The following is a 20,508-nucleotide window of genomic DNA, read 5'->3' as shown; positions in this document are numbered from 1 at the left end:
CCTGTGGTTTGGAATGTGCTTGTCCTGAGAGTTTCAATTTAATCGTGGAAAGGTTTGACTTCTTTGAAAACAGCAAGAAAATCAATTATCAGGGTTTCAATTTTCTCTGGGCAATTTCACCACTTCAGCATGCCCAAGAGAGAAACGACCTATAATTTTGTTATGCTGAAAAATCTGGCAAGCTAGCTAATCGTCTTACTAAGAGGATAGAAATCCCTTTGGTAGCATCTGCAGGAAGTTATGTGGGATTCATTTGGAGCCATGGTAGAGAAGCTTCTGTCCCTGGGGAAGTCTGTGGGGATTTTCAGGGGACCCAGAAGTGTCAAAATATTCTTACGCCTTGGACAGATTCATCAGACTCACTATTTCACTTAAACCTTTGCCAAATGTGACTTATGTTTCAAACAACAGACCTCTCCAAGGTATCCCCATCTTCGCAAAACCAATACTAAAACCACCTTATTTTTTTTTCCTTGCTGTGATGAGGAAATCTGTCTCAAATGAAAAAAAATATTAGTATTGATTTTATAATCTCAGACTGTAGCACATAGGTAAGGTTGGAACTTAGAAAAAATATTCTCAAAATGACTTCCTTAGAGATATTGGATCGATCTTGTTTTGTTAGGACAGAAGGAGAACGGTCTGGGGGAAAAGGCTTGGAAGAATTAGTCAAGATAAAAAGAAGAAATAATGTAAAGTTATTGAATATTGGTTAAGCATGAAAAGAAATTGAAACTCACTACAGGGAAAATGAGTAAATGTTTTATCTAGAAATGCTCTGTTTTGTATAGGGCTGAGGGAACGACCCAGAGCCTCCTGGATGGTTCTAGCACTGAGATACAGCCCCTGTCCCCAAAAGGAAATGGCAAGAAATTTGAGGAGCTCATCTCCAAACAGAAGCAGGTGAAGTAATATTTTCCTGGAGGTGGGGCTGTACCTCTGCCCATTTAGAACGGGTCTGAACAGAGCCCTGATGGGTTTCTGTAGGGAATAGCACTGAACGGAGTTGTTGAGAAGCAAGTTTAAACACCTTCTTGGCTCCCTTGAATTTCCACCTCAGCATGTTTAAGCAGTTCAAGAATCCCGTTGCTTGTCTCTTGCCAATTCAAAAATTCAAATTCTTTCTGGCCAGAAAACTGTTCATTTAGTATCTGGATAGCTTCCTTGGCTGAACACATTAAGTGTAAGCTTCGTTGCCTGGACTTCAAGTTTTTCCAAACGGCATCTGACGTCAAGAATGCATTGTGAACCGGGTAAGCCAAGATCGGATACATGTCTTCTTTTTTTTCAGAGAATAGAAAAGGCAAATGGTAAGGTGTTAGAACGATGACTAGGGATTTGCAAAGAATTAAGGAAGACGGTCACAAGCAACCAGAGCTTCCAGGGACTAAGCCACTACCTAAAGACTATACATGGACTGACCCTGGACTCTGACCCCATATGTAGCAACGAATATCCTAGTAAGAGCACCAGTGGAAGGGGAAGCCCTGGGTCCTGCTAAGACTGAACCCCCAGTGAACTAGACTATGGGGGGAGGGCGGCAATGGGGGGAGGGTTGGGAGGGGAACACCCATAAGGAAGGGGAGGGGGGAGGGGGATGTTTGCCCGGATACCGGGAAAGGGAATAACACTCGAAATGTATATAAGAAATACTCAAGTTAATAAAAAAATAAATTAATTAATTAAAAAAAAAAGAAAAAGGAAGACGGTCACACAGGATTGAGCCAGCTTGAAGGAAATGTTGCCTATTCTTTGTTAAGTCCCAAATTACATAGTGTTATCAAAAAACAAAAACAACATCAACAACAAAACCCAAAAAACAAAAAAATAACCCCATCCAACCAAAACAAAAACAGAACAACAACAACAACAAAAAAAAAAACCCAAAAAACAAAAATCAGAACAACAACAAACCATGAAACTGAGTGAGCAGAAGAGTCAGCCACAAAGTTGGCAATAGTTGTTATGGCCTGTAGACAAGGTGGGTCATTGCCACTTGGAGCAAGAAAGAGACTGCAATAGGCTACGGGGGTTTGAGAGATTTCTTTGTAATTAAAGCTCTGCTCGCGATCTGAAATTTTGTTTAGAATCTTCCGTACGCTAGCCAAAATGTCAACCCACTGAACACTGGCGCTCGCTGCTTGCTTTAAGAATACTGGGAGGTGGGCAGTTTTGGAAATGTCTCAAAGTTGGTGTTAGAATTCCAAACCATCATCGAGGTCATTCATGGAGATGTGCAAAGGTGTGAGTACAACCGAGGAGCTGACCACAGGACTATAGACGGCCTGAGGTGGCCCTTGGAGAAAAGACCATGATCAGGTGAGGTGAACGTGACGATCGCCCGTTCCATGGGCAGAGCCCTAACCAGTGGGTAGCCATACTTTACAAGAGGTGATATTGTGGAGAAAGAGCGATCAGCTACAGAAGGTAGGGATGCTACAGGAGTTATTTCCGACGCGATGCCTGTGAACAAAGGAACCGCCGTTATTTGTTCACGAAGCCCATGCCTATTCGTGTAGGAAGGAATTTTCAGGGGAGACGTTTCCTGAGCGCGCTCATTTCGAGTGTACATTGCCGAGCACGCGCAGTTTAATTCCAGAGAGAAAGATGGCTACTAGGAAGGCTTCTGGACGTGCTTGTCTTGTATCATGAGGATGAAATGCCTCTGAGACAGGAGTGTTTAGCTTTCTTACTCAAAACGGTTTTAAAGAGAAGGACACTCCTAAGGTTTGTTAATAAAAGAGGGGGTCGGCCTTACTGAACTGCTAATGAGTCTGTCTCCATTTTATCCTTTGGTGGTACTAACACAAAGCCCAAGCAAAACGGACCTCGTGAGGTTTAGGCTGGTGGTTCAAAGCAAACGGTCTATTAGTAAGCATCGGATTGGTAAATTTTAGAAAGCTTTTTTTTTTTTAAGTTAAGGACTGGCAGTCATAGTGACACATGCCTGTAATCCCAGCTCTGGGGTGGTAGAGTCAAGATGACCTTGAGCCTGGGTTTCACAGCAAGAACAAAAATTAAAAAGTGAAACAATAAAATCAGGAGCCAGAGCTACGGCTTAGCCTCTGTAAGGCCTTGGGCTCGATTCCTAGCATGACCGTGTGACTCTGCCTAGCCTAAGGTCACTGAATTTCCCCCCTACATTTTCTCTTAGAAGCTGCATAGCTGAGACTTATATCTGACACTTACGATCCACTTGAACGAACTTTCTAAATATGTTGAGGAGCATGAGTTGAAGTTTGTATTTTTGCCTCTGGGTGTCCAGTTTGTGGAAACATCCTTTTTCTTTTGCATCTATGTTTCTTTGTTAAAAATTAGTGTTGTGTGCATACAATCTGTATCATGGTCCATGACAGAACTTACCTAATTTTATTGATAATATACTTTTTCCGTCTGTATGCTAAACATGTGATCTCAATTACTGTAAACTTTTAATAAATCTAAAATATGTTGTAACAGTCCTCCAACCTGTACTTCATATGTATTTTTAAATAAATTTATTGATTTCTACAGACATGCCTACTGGGATTTTTGATTGAAGTGGCCTTCAATCTGTACAACAATTTCAGGAGAATTGGCAATATTGATCCTTCTAGGTCAATAGCATAGTATCACCTCTGTGTCCTGTGTATTTAAAACTTCTTTAACTGACTCCAGCACTCTTTCGTAGTACATCTTTCCAGTTTTTGGCTTTACTTATTTTTTTTTATTTTCCTGTTTTAAATTTATTTATTGATAGTTTCAGGCATTTCTATAATGTATTTTGATGATATTCATCTCCCATTTCTCTTTTTATTCCTCTCCTACTCCCTCTGGAAGCCTGGAGCCACGTACCCCTCTCCTACTTTGATTTCTTGTTTTTTAAATTGTGTGCACGTGTGTGTGTGTGTGTGTGTGTGTGTGTGTGTGTGTGTGTGTGTGTGTGTGATTGGGAGACAGAGAGAGACAGAGACACAGAGACAGAGACAAAGAGTGAGAGACAGAGAGACAGAGAGAGACAGACAGAGAGACAGAGAGTGAGAAACAGAGAGAGTGAGAGTAAGAGAGAGAGAGAGTATGATGTCTATGTGTGGGTACAAATGTCACAGTGCATGGGTAAAAGTCAGAGGACAATTGAATAGAATTGATGGTCCCTTTCCACCTTTAGATATGCTCTGGAAATTGAAGTGAGGTACCAGGCCTGCAAGGCAAGCATCCTTACTAAAAAGGCCATACATGTGTGTGTGTGTGTGTGTGTGTGTGTGTGTGTGATTGGGAGACAGAGAGAGACAGAGACACAGAGACAGAGACAAAGAGTGAGAGACAGAGAGACAGAGAGAGACAGGGACAGAGAGGCAGAGAGACAGAGAGACAGAGAGAGACAGACAGAGAGACAGAGAGTGAGAAACAGAGAGAGTGAGAGTAAGAGAGAGAGAGTAAGAGAGAGTATGATGTCTATGTGTGGGTACAAATGTCACAGTGCATGGGTAAAAGTCAGAGGACAATTGAATAGAATTGACGGTCCCTTTCCACCTTTAGATATGCTCTGGAAATTGAAGTGAGGTACCAGGCCTGCAAGGCAAGCATCCTTACTAAAAAGGCCATACATGTGTGTGTGTGTGTGTGTGTGTGTGTGTGTGTGTGTGTGTGTAGTATGTAGACATGCTGACTTAATTAAGGTTATAGCCCATCCTGTCTTCTTCATTAAAAATTATATATAATATATGTTATACTATAATTTGAAGCAAATATTATATTATAGTTTGAAGCAACGTGTATTGTATTATGGATAATGATGCTTCCATAGGCTTAGAGCATTAAATACAAATCCCAATGCCAGGCATGGATACCATCTGTGAAGTGCTGATATATATATATATATATATATATATATATATATATATATATATATATGACATGATGATTTAATAATTAAGGTTACTTTCGTGGGGGTGGGGGTGGGATGGGATTATCTACAAGATCGTAGACAACTTAACAGTGGCTGGTGCCCTGAAGAAAAGCGACCACCTCCCTTCCGGGAGCCATTAACTACCAATAACTCCTCAGCTAGCGGGAGGGCTGTGCGTGCTCTCCCCCCAGCTATGCTGGAACGTTGGTAGACTATCTTGTCAGGTCTTATATAGGTGACCACAGCTGCTGGGAGTGAGGACAACAGCCATGCAGGGCCTAGAAGACATGGTTCTCAGCACTCCTTCCTGTCCTCTGACTCTCAGAGTTTATTTCTGCCCCTTCTTCCTTGACAGTCCCTGAGCCTTGAGAGGAGGGCTGATATAGATGTCCTGTTTAGGCCCCACAACTCAACAGTCAGTCATTGTCAACACTTTGACCAGTTATAAGTTGCATTAACCACTAACTGCTCCTAAAGTAAGCTTCTCTGACCGAGATTGAAAGCAGCCTTTGTGTAGGCTTCTCCTTTGGGCAAGATTTTTGTTTTGTTTTACACTAGAAGTGAAATCCTTCAGGTAGTATGGGCCTGGGTTTCAACTGGGAAGTGGTTGGTTGCACTGTAACGTTCATACCACTGTTACACAGTGGGCACATTTGCTCTGCAAGTCCTGGGTCAGGCCATTTGCTGGCTTTTCTCCCCTCAGTGACTTGCAAAGCTTCTCCCAGCACTCTGAAAGCTGGTTAGGAGGTGGAAGTTTTCTGATCGGTTCCGATTTGATTTCTGTATGTCCCACCACCAAAGTGTGTGGCGTCTTTAGCAATAGCGTTCGCCTTCTCGCTGTGGTGCACAGCCAAGATCTATGGCAATAGCCATTTCTTCGGGAGTCCTCTGGGGCCTTCCTGATCAACACTTACTTCACAGATGGTATCCATGCCTGGCATTTGTATTTAATGCTCTAAGCCTATGAAAGCATCCTTATCCATAATACAATACACTTTGCTTCAAACTTCTTTCTCAAAACTTGTTTTTTAATTACCCTAAAAAAGTAGTAGGTTCCAATAAACTCTCCTGGCTTTAGTTCGGTTAACCCTGACCCTCCTCTCCTCATGCCTTGCCCTCCGTCTGTATTTACACTTTCCTCACGTATTGTGTTAGCTTTCTCCCTGCCTCACACTGCTGATGCCTGGGAAAGCCACATTATTTTGTAAAATCTGTGATAGTTCCTAGTATCTAGACCCCCAATAGGATTTTCTATACTGATTTTGCTTCCAGAATTTTGCTAAGTCGCTTGTTAGTGCTAGTAGAATTATTTCCTTTTCAACTTTCTCTAATAGATCATAGAACTTTGGTGTTATCCCTTTCTCAGATGTTTGGCAGGTTTTCCTCAGTAAAAACATGGGCTAGGGAATGGTTTTTTTTGTTTTGTTTTGTTTTTGTTTTTTTTTTTGGTTCTTTTTTTTCAGAGCTGGGGACCGAACCCAGGGCCTTGCGCTTCCTAGGTAAATCCCCAGCCCCGGGAATGGTTTTTTTAACTGTGGATTTAAATTTTTTATAGGTATGAAGCTATTTCAGTTATTGATTTCTCTCTTCCTCTCACCCACGGGTATAGCCACATTCACTGATCTAGTCAAAGAAGCAAATTTAGATTTTTATTGATTTACCTATGGATTTTATGTCTCTATTTCATTGGTTCTTGATCTAATCTTCCCATTTTCTGTTACTTAGATTTTCCCTTTTTCTCTCGTGCAGTGCTGGAGACTGAGTCTAGGGCCTGCCCAGTGCTAGCTATGCTCTAGCACTGACTCATGCTATATACCTCTATAGGTTAGTGGTTTGTGATGCTCTAAATTCCTCCACACTTTGCTTCATACACTTAAAACCATTCAATTTTCATTTCCTTTCCATTTCGAATGACTTTCAGTTTCTCTTCTAATTCATTATTTGTTTCTTCATTCTTTTGATGGTTCATTTGTTCCTTCCTTTTTGAGACAGAGTCTACCTGTGTAGTTTATGATGGCTTTGAGCCCACAGTCCTCTTGTCACTGGGGTTGCAGGCTTTCCCTGCTATACATAGCTGATTCATAGTTTTCTCCTAGAAAAAATATTATTTCATTTCCAAATACATGAAGACATTGCAGAGATCTTTTGGGCATTAAATTTTAATTTTGAAGTTAAATATCCTCTTCTGTGTGAGTTGAATTCTTTAAAGTAAATGAATTTTTACAGTCCACCGTGCCTGGTAGGTGCTCTGTGTTGGCTTGAAAAGCATCTGCATTCTGCTATTGAAATGGGGAGCACTGTGTAAATCTTGGTGTATTCAAGTCGGATATATTGTGCTTGAATTTGTCTTTACAAATTTTGTCATCATAGATTCTGTATCTACCTGGTTAGTGATGTACTGAATATTTAAGTCTCTAACCAAAAATCTGACTTGTCTAGATTTCTTATCGTTTGTTCATTTTCTTAACAGAGACGTAAATATTTGATTTTCTTAGATCTTATCAGTCTTGTGAAATTAGGAAAATTTCCCTTAAAATACCTTTTTGCTTTGAAATCCACTGTATCTGACTTTAATATAGTCACATTTTCTTTTAATTGGGGTTGTTATAACACATCTTTACCCTTTCGCATATACATTTGTAAATCAATACACATGTATGTACAATTAGGCTTATACAAGGAGAACATTTCCCACACACAGCATATAGCTGGAGTTGTCATTTTTTTACTTGATCTCTGTTTTTGGAGTAGTTTTATCAGTTTCCATTTGTATTATGAAACTTTGAACTTCCTATATTCCGATACAATTGTCATTTATCTCCTACTTTTTCCCATTGTCTCCTCACCTTTTCTTGAGCTCTTGATTGAATAGTTTCCTGAAACGCAAATCTGTGAGTGATTTTTCTTTTGTTCTACACATTGTGTCAAAGAGTTTTCATGCCACCCCAATTCTTGAAAGCCATCTCTGATATAAAACTCCAGGCTGATAGTTCCTTTCTCTCTGTATATTAAACATTATTCCTTTACTGTCTTCTCACTTGCATTCTTTCCTTACAAGAAACCTACTATACTAGCTTTACCCCATTATATAATGTGATGTTTATCCGTGTTTATATGCTTTTTGTCATTGGCTTATCAAAATCTGATTGTGATGTAACATGCCATCGTTTCCTCATATTTTCTGCCTTGGGTTTTTGGATTTTGGATATGTGGGTTTATACTCTTCACTGAATTTGGAAAGCATTTGGGTATTATTTTCCCCTCAGAAATTCTGTCATCCTCTCTCCTTATCACTTTCAGACTAGACATCTTGAAGCTGCTAGCTGACAGAATCTTCTCTACTTTGTCTGTTTTTAATTTGGATGGTTTCTGTTGCTATGGCTTCATGTACAGTGTCATAATTTTTTGCTGTAACTTCTCATTTATTATTTAATTTTGCATTGTGGTAAAAAAATGTACACTGACATTGTTGTGATACATCTGATTTCCCCTTAATTCAATCAGTGTGGTTTTTGTCTTATCCCTAAAGGTTTCATCACTTGAAGTTTGAGTGAGGTCTTTACTATGATGACATTCACATCTTAACTTTTGACCAGATAGAAAGGAAATTAGTGCCTTTGTCTATTTTCAGTTGATTAACTTTCTTTCTTCATTAAGAGTTCTTTTTTTACCTTTCTGCACACCTTGGATACTAATCATTGTAGTTTTTTTTAATTTGGTATGGAGTATTTTAATAGTCCTGAAAATATTCTTGGGGGCCGAATCCAGCACTTGTGAGGCAGAGTTAATGACTCCCCTCGAGCAAGACACTTTATCAAATGCTTTGTGAATTACGAGACTTTACAGTTCGGTCACTGGAAATAGGCATTGTTCTTGGACCCATGTGAGTCCCTGCTATTGTTAACACCAGTCCTTTGGACAGATTTTTGAAAACGGCCATCTCCAGTAGTCTGACCTATGAGTTCTAGCCACGGCTGCTCTCCATTCAACTCTTGGTTCCGTATCCCAGCATAAGGAGTTTGCAATAATTTCCTTATGCTTTGGCCTCAAAAGTCTCAAGGGTGGAAACTGAGGCAATCATAGCATTTTATTTGATTGTCCCCCATCTTTATTGTTAGAAACCTAGCAACAAGCAATCCATTATTCAATGTATTTTACCCATTGGTTTTGACTATCTCTCTTACTCTGTCTTGGCTACAGTTGGAAGTCCTTAGGTCTTCTCATGCATAGACTTACTGGGACACCATTGACTGATCCTTCAATGCTCTCTGCCCCATTATTTGTAAGTAATGTTTATGGGGGAAAAAAATCTCTAGGATGCAGTTAAAATTGCCAAGAACTTTAGTAACACAAGTCTCATTGGAAATTCTAGGATAGCAATGAACAAAATATGATTTCCTTAGAAAGATATCGATTTTAATGCTTAGTGATGACAGGAAAAAAAACCATCTCGACCACGGCATGTGAGTTAACTTTCCACCAATGGCCAGGAATCTTGATCAGAAGAGATAAACAGAGCTTTGAACGGAGTAGTCAGAAATTGTCTATCTCAAAGGTCCTATCCATGAAAGAACAGGAAGAGCTGAATGTTGATGGGTTCTCCAGAGTGGAAACCCTCTGCAACAAATAAAACCTGTTGTAGTATAAAAACGGACTCTCACAGTAGTATACGCTCACAGAAACAAAAGGAAATGGTGCAGGTAAATGACGTCTCGTTTTGTTAGCCGAATCTGGGAAGTTGGGAAAGCCTTTGGGTTAGTTTCTTAAGGAGTCCCAAGGGTGTTCCATATGAAGTAGAAAACGTGTAGATCTGATATATTCTAATTGAGGTCGGATATAATGCTGGTTCCTGGGGCTGCACTGTTGGAAGGTGGCTGCTCCGGCTCTAACCTGTGAACAGATGGACTATGGGGTACAGATAGTGAGGAACATCTGAACAGACCATGGTCTGTGCACACATAGCTGTGCACGTCCGTGTGGAATGCCCACATCTCCTCCTTGGTGCTGTTCTGCATCTGCTTGACTCTGTGTTGTAACAGGGTGGGGTTTCTTTTTGGTGGCTTCTTTTGATGTTGTCTATTTTGTGCTTAGAAACTATATTTGACGACAGGGTTCCAGAAAAAGTAAAGCCAAGAAACCTCACGCTGGCCATGAAACTGGGGGAGTCTTAGGAGACAGAGATGTAGAAATAAGCAGGCTGTGGTCTGATAGGAAGTGAAAGGCACCTATGTCAGCATCCTGAGAAGAACGGCTGTACGTTGAACAGATGAGATTGAGAAAGACACATCCAGTGCCATGGGTGTCATGTGGCCGTTTGGGAACAAGATGAAGCAAGCCAACACACAGTGCTAGGGAACCCATCTCTCTGGGGACTTTGCTACAATGATAGCAGCCATGACTAACGTGGCTAACGTTATCATACATAATAAATAGCCCCAAATCTTCTATGGATAAACACAGCAAATATTTATTCAGGGTCAATGCAGGCCCAGGAAGCTTTCTAGAGCAACTGCTATCTATCTGGTGACCCAGTGACCTAGCTGTAATATTCAACGCCAACCCCCAACCCTGTTAGAGATTAGGGAAAGCAGCCCTTTCTCAGATTGGAAGTGTGCATGCTGGCCTTGCTGGCTTTTTAGTGGACAGAAATAGCACCACATGTCTCTGCCCACATGGAAGGAGGTTGATGACTAGAGGATTCTGCAAGCGGGCAACACAAGGGGAAACGGCGACTGGTGGTACTAGACACTTGTTTCCTGAGCTGCGACGTATATTGCCCTATGCCTGACGTATCTGTTAGTTTATTCGGCTAACATATGCTGATCTGGTTTCACGTTAAATAAATATTGGCTTCCTGTTTAACTCTCCCTTTTAGACTATAAACTGCACTGGTAAGTCTAGCTCGATTCCCAGTCTCCAACATAGAAAGTAACCAGTATCTAATCAAAGACATACTTATTTGAAAATGAATGCCTACTCTACATAATAACAGACGGCATCTGGAAATTTCCTTTTTTATTATGTCAGTTTTTGTTTGAATAATTATGGGGAAAAAACAAAGTTGTAAACAGATTTCACAGATAGCAGACAAAAGAGTGAGAGACCTTGTTTACGTGGCTGTCGGGCACGGTACGATAGACAGCCTTACTTTATTTGGAACATATTCTTCTGCCAGAAAGATTAATTGTTAGAAAGAGTCTTGCAAGTAATAGGATATTGCAACTTTTCTTCATTTTTTTTCTTTTAAAAATATTTTTATTCTTTGAGAATTTCATAAGTCATTCCAAATATAGAATCTATATATTATTTTAATGGAACATATATGAACTATAACATTTTATGCATGTGTTCAAACCCCACCATTTAAAAACTAATTCAATGCTCAAAATATTGTAGAATATTTTTAAGCTTTTGCTAGGAGGTATATATATATATATGTGTGTGTGTGTGTGTGTGTGTGTGTGTGTGTATCTTGAACCTTTTAAAAATGTTACAGTATTTCATTAAAGTTATTTTTTTAAATATGATTTTGGGAGCTAGACCGACAGCTTGAGTAGTAAAATCTTGGCCATAAGTGTAATGAATGGATTTCAGATTCCCGTAACCACAGCCATGGCATTATATACCTGGTTAGCCAATCACTGTGAGCCCCAGGTTCATTGAGCGACTCTGCCTCTGCCAGTTGACCTCTGCCCTTCATACACACACATGTGCACATGTAGGAACATGTATTTATACATCACTGTAAGTGACTATATAATTTTCCCCGTTACCCTTTAAAAACGGCTTACGGAACAACTCTTAAATTGTTAAGTAGGAGACAGGACTTTTGAAAACCTAAAAACGGCTGCACTTAAATATTCTAGTGCAGAAATAATTTTTCTATATGATAGGCTATGTTCTTAGAATACATCCATAGATGGGGAAAATTAAAGGTTGTAGACATTCATGCCATCATAACCCCACCACTCAGCAGATACGTTAAATCCTTCGAAGTCGTCCAATTTGTTTGCCGCTTTACCATAAGAACTATGAAGTCTTAACCCCAGAGTGTTAAAAGGACTTAGTCCTTTATGTAGCAATAAAAAAAAAATATTAAAACTAACTCTTACATGCTCAATACCGCCTCAGCGGATGGGACAATAACAGCACGATCAGCGTTTCCACACGGCCTTGTGTAGCAGGTGCTTAACATTCGGGAGAGGAACATCCGGTCCCATCTGGAACCCCGCAAATTGCAAAACTGCTTTCGTTCAGAGTTTCCCCCCTGCACATTTCCATATTCGTGTTGGCTAAAGCGCTTGCTGAAATGATTGCTGCTGTCGCCTTTTTCCCCCTTTCCGTAGTGAGCAAATATGGCAGAAGCCGTTCATAATAGAGTCTAGACGCTCCTCAATCCAACATCCTCGTCGCTATTCATCACTGCACATTTCTGACTGGTAACGATCGCCTCCTTTTGCGATTTCATCCTCATCTCTTCCAACACTGCAAACAGCTGGCTCACTCCAGAGGTCCTAGCGAAGCAGCAACAGTCTTGTCCCTTAGCATGAGTCCTCGTGGAAAGAAACTTGGCCATGATGCAGTCACTGGGCAGTATGAGAGAGGAGGGTCCAACTTCGTGACTATCTCAGGCCCCATTGCCAGACATCTGCAGATTTAAGACGACAAACTACTAACTGAATCCAAGTCTTCTAGGTACCATGTGTAAATACATCCCACGAAGTACCATCCATACAGCCTAAGGACCCACGGAGAGTTTTCAAAGTACAACGAGAAGCAGGGCAATTAATTATAATTATGCCCTTTGTGCAGAGGAGGAAGATAAAGCCAGTGACCAGATAATTGCCTCGGCCAAGGTCGTGCTGTCCATAAGTGAGGCTGCCGAGAGTGGGATGCTGGATTGAGCAACGTCTAGACTCTATTCTGAACGGGAGAAACGGAATCTTCATTTTATTCCTGAACAGACGGAAGGGAGCTGTGTAGGATGTTATTCCTGAGAGTCGATGAGATCTAAATAGGTAGAAACAGGACTAGACAAGAGAGTAGGATGTCGGCGCCAGCACCGACCTGGTACCGAGAATCGGGCGAAAGCCTACGGGATGAAAGAAACACACATACACACACACACAGGTTATCGTGCGGGCGAAAGCCTACGGGATGAAAGAAACACACATACACACACACACAGGTTATCGTGTCAAGCCAGGAGAGGAAGTGAGGGAGAGGGAGAGAGAGAGAGAGAGAGAGAGAGAGAGAGAGAGAGAGAGAGAGAGAGAGAGAGGAAGAGCGGAAGGAAGAGTGAGAGTGAGGAAAAAGAGTGAGAGTGAGAGGAATAGTGAGAGTCTCCTGTAGCTTTATTCACCACTTATATACCCAAGTCTCCAGGTAGAAAATAACTGGGAAGCACAGTGGGAAACCCTGGCTCGTGACTACCTGGCTCTTGACTTCGGTAACAAAAGACCAACTAGGAGACCTGAATTAATTAGGGAGAAATCCCAGAAGACCAGCCTAAATCTCAAGGATAAAGGCTGAGGAAGTAAAAGGCAGAAGTAAATTGACCACCACCCAGGTGTGGTCCAGGTGTGTCAGTTCCACATGCATCAGCCGGGCTCAGCAGAGGTCATGCAGTGGAGATATCGGGTGTTTACTACTTGGTCTTTTCTTCCTGTGCCGTAAATACATGGGAGAGGCCTCTGTCCAACAATCCCATGACTTCTTAACTGTGGCCATGCAGTTACAAAGCAGCCAGGCCCAAATCCAATATGGCACTACAGTAGGACATCAAATTATCCTACAGGGCAATCCTCATGAATAACGACTGCGCGGGGATGACCTCCGTTCACTGGTGGCAGGGAGGGAAAACAAACTGATGTGTTCGCCATATGCTGACAGAAGGTGTGTGGAGGAAACAGCAGGATGGTTTGAGCTGAAAGCACCTAGCAGGAACTGACAGTTCAATTCCTTTTCCCATCAATTCCCACTGCCCCCCCCCATCTCCATCCTACAAAGGATACAGACATCCAAAACAGAGCATCTCAGTAAAGAGTAGACTGCCACGTAGAACAGCGGAGCAGAAGGTGGAAAGGGGGTTCCAATAGAATCTAGTTTTTAATCCAGCGAACTAACTGTAGGCTTGCGAACAGTCCTCTAAGGGAAATAGAAATATTTGCTATTATGCATACACAGTACATATTTAGTCAAAAACGAATGCAGTTACATATGCTACCGTTGTATAGCCTGGTCTTCTTATGGGACCCCTCTGACTCTTTTGCCTGCCTTCAGGACCCTATTCCTTCTACTGGCCTGCCTCTTCCAGCCTTAATATGAGGGGAGGTGCCTAGCCTTATTACAGCCTGATACGTCATATTTGATTGATATCCATGGGAGGCCTGCCCTTTTCTTAAGGGAGGGGGAGGAGAGTGGGGGGAGAGGGGAGGTGAGTGGGTGAGACTAGGAGGAGAAGAGGGAGGGAAACTGTAGTCAGGGTGTGAAATATGAGAGAATAAGTGAATTTTAGAAAAGGAGTGCAGTTAATTGCATTCATTTCTGCTTCCTGAATCAAGATTTATATCCAAATGTGCCAGTTTTGAGTCATCTAAGCAATAGGACACATTCTGTTTGTTCAGCTTGATCCAACCATTATTGAATTCAAAATGAATGTGCTACCATATCTAAAAATATGTATTCCTTTATTGTTGACCCAATAAAGGGGGTGGGGTAGAAACTGATGAGAAAAAAGACTTGTCCTAATTGCCAGCATGAAATAGACTTCCATAAATCATATATGTAAAAAAATAACAGGACTGCAAACAGGAGTAAGATTTCAGTTTTACTTATTCCTAACATGTAAGTCTTCGAAACATCAGCCTTTCAATCTGGAAATGCAAGATCTAGTGATATCTAATTTTCCCTACCTCCCAGAAGATAAAGTAAGGTACAATTGAGAGACAATGAAACACTCTATCAATCTAAACTTCATGAAGGAAGGTGTCAGTTGTATCGTCTGTGCAGCTTGTAGGTTAGCCCTCTTTCTTGGCAAGTGAGGTAGGGGCTTGTCAGGTCCACTTCAGCGACTCTGTGGGTGTGGAACAGGTTACATTGTAGCTAGCGCGTGAAGAAAGAGCTGTTCCCTTGGAACAGCCAGAGCTCTGTTTGTCTGTGCTAAGCATCCACCCCATGTTTTGTTGTGAAGGGTAGGCTATGGTGAAGTGCGTGGGAGGCACGATCACGGCTTGCCTGTGGTCGCTTCAGCTCATTGCGTTTGGGGCTGCGCTCTCACTCTGAGGCTGAACTTGGGGAAGCAGATCATGCACACACCTGAAGCGAGCCCATGGCTGACACAGGAAGCAAAGAATGGCAAAAGCCTAGGACTCTGGACGAGGTTTCCAGGGCGCACAGAAGTAAGTACCCAGGGTATAGGAAAACTTGCCTGCACATGCACACATATGCCACACCTGATGATTCTGGAGAGCAGCCACACTGGGTTTCTTACCCTCCCCCGCAGGGATGCTAATTGCCAGTCAAAACATGGAAGAAGATGGAGGGAATAGGAGTTGCTTTTTCAGTCCATTTCCTCTTCTTCAGGATGCCCCATTCCCGGTGTACTCTATAGCCAGCCTTCAGAGCTGGTTGTGATAGTGTGGGACAAGTGGCTGGCTCCAGGGCTTCTGGGAGAAATACCGAGCAAAAGAAATGTGGCTTAGGGGCTGGGGATTTAGCTCAGTGGTAGAGCGCTTACCTAGGAAGCGCAAGGCCCTGGGTTCGGTCCCCAGCTCCGAAAAAAAGAACCAAAAAAAAAAAAGAAATGTGGCTTAGCCTCTAGTGGCTAACCTAACTATCTCTATCTCTCTGTATTCTATCTATCTATCTATCTATCTATCTATCTATCTATCTATCTATCTATCTATCTATCTATCTATGTATATATATACACATTCATATGTGTGTGTGTATCCCTTACTAGTAATGAATTAATGTGTCCATTCATTTATTCAATGTTTATGAGTCACTGAGCACCTGATAATTTCTCTTCCTTCTGGACTTCTGATGTATCACGGAGCTGTATGAAGCCATTGTTTAACCTGTTTGTCTCCAATGAGTCTAAGAGCTGCTTAAGGACAGGGACAAAGCTTGTCTTCTAAATTCTCCGCAATGCCTGACGGAAAGGAGTAATGCTGGCAAGTTTTCAAGTGTCATTAAGTATTTAGTGGTTTCTCTTGTGAGGCTCCATTATACTGTCCCAGTTTGCATATTCTTTTTTTTTTCTTTTATTGGATATTTTTTATTTACATTTCAAATGTAAATAAAAAATTTCCCTTTCCCAGTTTCCCAGACATAAGCCCCTATTCTATCCCCCTTCCCTTCTTCTAAAAGGGTGTTTCCCCTCCCCAACCACCCCCCATCGCACCCCCCCCCCGGAAATTCCCCTACACTGGGGGTTTAACCTTGGCAGAACCAAGGTCTTCTCCTTCCATTGGTGCCCAACAAGGCCATCCTCTGCTACATATGCAGCTGGAGCCATGGGTCAGTCCACGTATAGTCTTTGGGTAGTGGTTTAGTCCCTGGGAGCTCTGGTTGGTTGGCATTGCTGTTCTCATGGGGTTGCAAGCCCCTTCAGCTCTTTCAATCCTTTCTCTAACTCCCCCAATGGGGGGACCCTGTTCTCAGTTCAATAGTTTGCTGCTAGCATTCACCTCTGTATTTGACATGCTCTGGCTGTGTCTCTCAGGAGACGTTTATATCCGGTTCCTGTCAGCATGCACTCCTTAGCTTCATCAATCTTATCTAGTTTTGGTGGCTGTATATGTATGGGCCACATGTGGGACAGGCTCTGAATGGCCGTCCCTTCAGTCTCTGCTCCAAACTTTGCCCCCATAGCCCCTGCTATGAATATTTTTGTTCCACATTTAAGAAGAAGTGAAGCATCCACACTTTGGTTGTCCTTCTTCTTGAGCTTCAAGTGGTCTGTGGATTGTATCTTGGGTATTCAAGCTTTTGGGTTAATACCCACTTATCAGTGAGTGCATACCATGTGTGTTTTTCTGTGATTGGATTACCTCACTCAGGGTGATAAAATACCTTGATGTGACTCTAACCAAGCAAGTGAAAGATCTGTATGACAAGAACTTCAAGTCTCTGAAGAAAGAAATCAAAGAAGATCTCAGAAGATGGAAAGACCTCCCATGCTCATGGATTGGCAGGATTAATATAGTAAAAATGGCCATTTTGCCAAAAGCAATCCACAGACCCAATGCAATCCCCATCAAAATTCCAGCTCAATTCTTCATGGAGTTAGAAAGGGCAATTTGTAAATTCATTTGGAACAACAAAAAAACCCAGGATAGTGAAAACAATACTCAACAATAAAAGAACTTCTGGGGGAATCACCATCCCTGACCTCAAGCAGTATTACAAAGCAATAGTGATAAAAACTGTATTGGTATGAGACAGGCAGGTAGATCAGGGGAATCGAATTGAAGACCCAGAAATGAACCCACATACCTATGGTCACTTGATCTTTGACAAAGGAGCTAAAACCATCCAGTGGGAAAAAGATAACATTTTCAACAAATGGTGCTGGTTCAACTGGATCAGCACGTAGAAGAATGCAGATCTATCCAATCTTATCATCCTGTGCAAAGCTTAAGTCCAAGTGCATCAAGGACCTCCACATCAAACCAGATACACTCAAACTAAAAGAAGAAAAGGTAGAGAAGAGTCTTGAACACATGGGCATTGGGAAAAATTGGGAACAAAACACCAATGGCTCATGCTTTAAGATCAAGAATCAACAAATGGGACCTCATAAAACTGCAAAGCTTCTGTAAGGCAAAGGACACTGTCATTAGGACAAAATGGCAACCAACAGATTGGGAAAAGATCTTTACCAATCCTACATCTGATAGAGGGCTTATATCCAAAATATACAAAGAACTCAAGAAGTTAGACTCTAGAGAGCCAAATAACCCTATTAAAAATGGGGTACAGGGTTAAACAAAGAATTCCCAGCTGAGGAATATCGAATGGCTAAGAAGTACCTAAAGAAATGTTCAACATCCTTAGTCAACAGGGAAATACAAATCAAAACAACCACATCACACCAGTCAGAATGGCTAAGATTAAAAAAAAAAAAAAAAAAAAAAAAAAACTCAGGTGACAGCAGATGCTGGCGATGATGTGGAGAAAGAGGAACACCCCTCCATTGTTGGTGGGATTGCAAACTGGTTACAACGACTCTGGAAATCAGTCTGGAGGTTCCTCAGAAAATTGGACATTCCACTACCTGAAGACCCAGCTATACCTCTCCTGGGCATATACCCAAAAGATGCCCCAACATATAACAAAGACACATGCTCCACTATGTTCATAGCAGCCTTATTTATAATAGCCAGAAGTTGGAAAGAACCCAGATGCCCTTCAACTGAGGAATGGATTAAAAAACTATGGTACATCTACACAATGGAGTACTACTCAGCTATGAAAAAACAATGACTTCATGAAATTCAAAGGCAAATGAATATGCACTTGCATATTCTTAATAGGTGTTGTCTTGGAAGTTTCTCAGAGGCAAACCTTGACATCACGGGGAGGATAGAGTGCTAGGGGTTGTCAGGGGAGTAGCATTGCTTTGGAGTAAGGTCTGTGGACTACTTGAACGTAACCGCAGAAGTCCTCAGCCCTCACCACAAGAGGCCCTGGAGCCAGGGTACTCTTGAAGAGTCGTCTGTGTCCCACCGAGTCTTGTGAGACCTAGGCATTTAACTAAACAACGGTCAGTCACGGGGAAGGAGGGGGAAGGGTGTGACCCCCCACAAAACAATGAGGAAATTATGAAGCAAGCTATCTTTTGAGGGCCGTCTGTCCTTCTGCCGAAATGATCCGAGGGAAATGCTTCAGTCCTGAAGGGAGACCACGGCTGTCCTTCACAGAAGCTATTACCCATCCAGGTATTGATATTAGGTGTCTTCCCTTCTGCCTGCAGAAGGAAAAGTGAATTGCAGTGTTGAGGCATCGTGCGGTTCATTTAATTTACTGGAATGATAAGGCGTAGCTCACTTAAACTACATGTTGAACACAGAAGTTCTCTAAATACATATTTTAGTGAAAAATTAGGAACAAACAAGCCGCAGCCGAGATGCAGTTTGTGCCTGTAAGGTCCGTTCATCCCATAGTGCACCAGCCATGAGTCAAACAGTGCCAGCGGAGTCCAACCTTTGAGGGAATGAGTTGATGGAGTGCTCTTACAGGCGCACAAACGGCTCAAAGGGTGCTGGGTCAGCCGAACGCTCATTCCAGCGTGAACGACTCTGGCAAGCTGCCTTCCTGGAGCTCCCTGTAGGAGCTGCCCGATAGTCCGAGTCCTTTCTCCCCAGCTCTTGATTCTGCCCACACAACTCAGGGTCCAAACGGCAATATTGTCGATTTCAGGAGATTTCTCTCACTCGAGTTTGGGGTACTTCCCAAGTCTTGGTTAGACTCGGTTCCTTCCTGAGTCCTGATGAACCTTTTCCCTCCAAAGAGGGGCTATTTCAATTTTGAGAAAATAATGGCATAGCAATGACCGAATCAAATGGTTTTGTTTCACCTCTTAAAACTCCACTGAATTAGCTCAGAAGCGGGAGCTGGTATCGTCTCAGATTACCACTTCACGGAGGGTGAAGTTGGAACTGGACTTCGAGAATTCAGAAGGTATCCAGAGATTTTGTTGTTGTTGTTGTTTTTGTTTGTTTGTTTGTGTCTCTTCTGTCTTCCCATCATCTTTAGTTTCAGATTAGTTTATTGCTAATCTGCTCTCAGGTTGAATGCGTAAAGAGACAGGTGCTTCTAGCATGATGTACTACCAACAGACCAATCACCACAGCTAGCAGAAGAAGTCATGCTGATCACCTTAGTTGGGCCCATCGCCACAGCTAGGGAGGAAGAAGGGCCAGGGACACTTATGAGGGTTCCCAGATATGATTATGAGAATCTTCACACACGGATGCATAACTACGGTAGAGAAAGAGTGTTTAATGGCAGAGCGGCCAGTCAATGTCTAGTCAGAAAGGTGACCATGTCTTAGGTGTTTCTTATTTCTCCTATTGCGATATTGTCTGACTGACTTAATAATCTATTTTTACTTTGGTGTATTTACCAATGTGTTTTACCAAGGAAATAGAACGTATAGCCACTGGCAATTTGCTCCTAAAGACTAGATATAAATGCTGGATTCTGTTCACGTTGCCCTGAGATTAGTCGCCTGCCAATGCATACATGATTTCCTTAGTCCAGTGAAATTATTTATTAATCATCTTAACAAGGGACTTTTTGAAGGGTTTAAAATGAAGACATAATGACCATATTCTTCTTTTTAAGAGGATATTTATTTATATCTACGAATGTCATTTTATAGAAAGACACTTTAACTTTTTTAAAATAGACCGACATTAAGTGATTTATAACATAATTCGGTTAGCTATAAATCTCCCTCATGTGAAGACACTTTGAAAATATAAAACGTACTTTAAGCATAACTCTTATTCAGTTCTGGGCTTCTTAAAAAGAGAAAGCTATGCTTGAAACCAAACTTTCAGGAAGGGGTTGTCCACCGTTGACTGCCCTGTTAGAGGTACGTTATGCTA

The 20,508-nt window shown here is 41.8% G+C and overlaps 1 long non-coding RNA gene across 1 annotated transcript; it reads right to left on the bottom strand.

The window, feature by feature from the left end:
• Positions 1 to 747: 747 nt before the first annotated feature.
• Positions 748 to 4,244, bottom strand: LOC134484952 (uncharacterized). The gene is made up of 2 exons (XR_010062779.1): positions 1,915 to 4,244; positions 748 to 1,279 (listed from the first exon to the last, which is right to left on the bottom strand). It is a non-coding gene; the product is annotated as an uncharacterized LOC134484952 (long non-coding RNA).
• Positions 4,245 to 20,508: the final 16,264 nt, after the last annotated feature.

The sequence above is a fragment of the Rattus norvegicus genome, chromosome 1 (genome assembly GCF_036323735.1).
Source record: "Rattus norvegicus strain BN/NHsdMcwi chromosome 1, GRCr8, whole genome shotgun sequence".
Lineage (NCBI taxonomy): Eukaryota > Metazoa > Chordata > Mammalia > Rodentia > Muridae > Rattus > Rattus norvegicus.
This window is presented reverse-complemented; position numbering and strand designations above follow the sequence as displayed.